General features: G+C 39.6%; 1 protein-coding gene across 2 annotated transcripts in view; it reads right to left on the bottom strand.

Annotated features, from left to right (window-relative positions):
* MNS1 (meiosis specific nuclear structural 1) overlaps window positions 1-2,906 on the bottom strand; it is a 27,178-nt gene that overhangs the window by 6,258 nt on the left and 18,014 nt on the right. The window lies entirely within an intron of this gene.

Raw genomic sequence — 2,906 nt, 5'->3', positions numbered from 1 at the left:
TATAGCTCCACATTTGAAAAGCAGTACATAAAATTAGATGTTCTCTATGAGCAATGTTACAATGTAACTGCAAAGCAATAGCCATCTTTTTCTTCTATTTAATGGTGGCAATTTTAACAATTTTTAGCTCTATTGTGTATGTGGAGGGGGAAAAAAAGTGGTTCTATGGAAAGTAACTTCACAGGGTGATCTGAACATAGATTCCTAACTGGGGAGGTCATAGTTGATAGTCATGCCCTAGGCTTGTAACTTTTTAGTAAAAGGTTTATCTTTGCCTTAAGTGAACCCTGTCCATTGTTTCTGTTCATCTCTAGGTTAACATACCTTTGAAATAAGGCAGTAACCACCCTCAACAGAGCACATAATCTCATTAACACCCTTTAATCCAATCCCCACTCTGCTTTCTTCTACCTCCACATAATCTTCCTTATGTTCATCACTCTTTAATTTCAAATGCTAAAAGAAGCTACAAAACTTATTCCCTGGAGCATTTGAGATCTTGCTCCCCAGCATATGTCATCAGGTTGGCTCAAATAAACTCTTAAGAAATCCTCAGGTTTGGACATTTCTTACGTTGATGAGTATCAGCTGCTATTTAGAGTAAGGATAGCGCAGGCACACCTGGAGATATTGAGGGTTCAGTTCTAACTACCACAATAAAGGAATATTGCCATAAAGTGACTTGTAATTTTTTTTTTGCTGGTGAAGGGTCCTGCCTTCAATTTCTAAAAAACACAGTATCTGTGGAGTAGGAGGAAGGGAAATGCAGTAAAAAAAGGTATGCCTGCCTGTACTATCTTTTTCATACAGGGCTATTAATAGCGCTGATCAACTCAAGTTTCTCCCAGACTAAACTTTCTTTCCTGCCACTTGCCTTTTAAGTCTCTTTTTAAAAAATCTATTAAAGGTCCTTGGTAATCATTATAACTTAAAAGGGTCACATATGTCACTGTGTCTGTTTTCTGCAGCTTAGACCTCAGTCACTTAAGACCATCCTTCTGAGTATTGTTTCTTGAATGGGTTAAAACCCTTATTTGTTTTGAGCATTTTTAAATCATTTAACAAAAATTTTAAATTAAATATAATTGGGGCAGTTTTAAAAATTATGCTTTACTATTATGATCACAATAGTTAGATGCTAGAATGGTTAGCCACATGAAACATACAAGATCAAAATGTGAATGCTAAATGCCATTCCTGATCTAACTGATGTCTTTAACATATACAGTACACTGTTAATCTAACTTAATCAAAATTCTTTCTTCTGTTTGGGGGGTTTTATGGCTTAGTACCTCAGTCACTGATTTCAGAGAGGAAGGAGAGGTAGAGATAGAAACATCAATGATGAGAGAGAATCATCAATTGGCTGCCTCCTGCCTGCCTCCTACTGGGGATTGAGCCTACAACTCAGGCATGTGCCCTGACTGGAATTGAACTGTGACTTCTGGTCCTAGGTCGACACTCAATCCCTGAGCCACACTGGCAGGGCTTTTATTTTTTTTTTTTAAAACATCAATATAAGAAAGACACATCAATTGGCTACCTCCCAATGCGCCCTGATGCTCTAACCTCTGAGGGAAACCAGCTAGGGCTGCTTCTGTTTTCTTAGCACATGTTGTGCTAGGTTCTTCAGAAAAAATAAATACGGCAGAAACATGTATTACATATTACCATAGAGGAATATGCAAATTGTCCAGGGTGCCGTCACAGTAACAGTAACGACCTAACAGCAGGCTGACATGCTGTGTGGGCAACAAGGTCGGCAGGGGGGTTAGGGAGGGACGACCAAATGACTGAACAGCAGGCTGCATGGGGCAACCAGGCCTGCAGAGGGTGGGCAGTAAGGGGCAAACTGGCTGGTGGGGGCAGCAGTTAGGGGCAACCAGGCCAGCAGGGAGGGAGAGTTGTGGGCAACCAGGCCATCAGGGGGGGCAGTTAGGGTCGATCAAGCTGGCAGGCAGGTGAGCAGTTAGGAGACAGCAGTCCCGGATTGTGAGAGGTATCCCGGATTGGGAGAGGGTACAGGTGGGCTGAGGAAACCACCCCCCAACCCCCCGTGCTTAATCAAAATTTTTTCTTCTAAGTTATGAAGTTGTATTTTTATTGATTTCAGAGAGGAAGGAAATCAATGCAAATTTTGTGCATCGGGGCTCTAGTACACTTATATAAAGACTTCTCATTTCACAGATAAGAAAACTAAGGCTTAGAAAGAATGAACCAAAACTAGCACCTAGATTTCGTGACACCTAGTCAAGTCCTAAGAGTATTTGACTTTAATTTTTATGGATCCATTTTATTTAGAAAATAGCTATTGTTTCATGTATCAGACAAAATGTTTACAATTGCCTTGAATAACCTCAATTATAAGGTAATTAAAACTGTAAACTGCTGGTCAAATAGCACATTGTTTATAATCTACTTTACTTTTGAAAGGGTGGAATACAACTGTATGACTTAGGAAATGAAGGCTCCTCACCCTCTCCTATCATCACTGTTACAGCATGCTATATAACCTTTCAGATGTTTCCTAAACTGACATACATGCACACATACCACTATGGTCAACATCTATCCTGTTTTAAAAAATATCCTCATTTCATATATTTATTAATTTTAGAGAGAGAGAAACATTGATGTAAGAGTGAAACATTGATTGCCTCTTGTATGTGCCCTGACTGGGGATTGAACCCACAACCAAGATATGTGTCCCAACTGGGACTTGAACCTGAAACCCTTTTGGTGTATGTGATAATGCTCCAACCGAGCCACCTGGCCGAGGCAATGTCTATTTTTATTTGATGCCTATAATGCACTGTACCAGTTAAATATTTTAATATCACCCCTCTAATTGTGTGTATGAGTGTGTGTGTGTTGCTATATACAACACATACATATATGTATATATA

Source organism: Myotis davidii, unplaced genomic scaffold (genome assembly GCF_000327345.1).
Source record: "Myotis davidii unplaced genomic scaffold, ASM32734v1 scaffold441, whole genome shotgun sequence".
Lineage (NCBI taxonomy): Eukaryota > Metazoa > Chordata > Mammalia > Chiroptera > Vespertilionidae > Myotis > Myotis davidii.
Note: the sequence above shows the minus strand (reverse complement) of the source record. Positions and strands in the feature narration are given on the sequence as shown.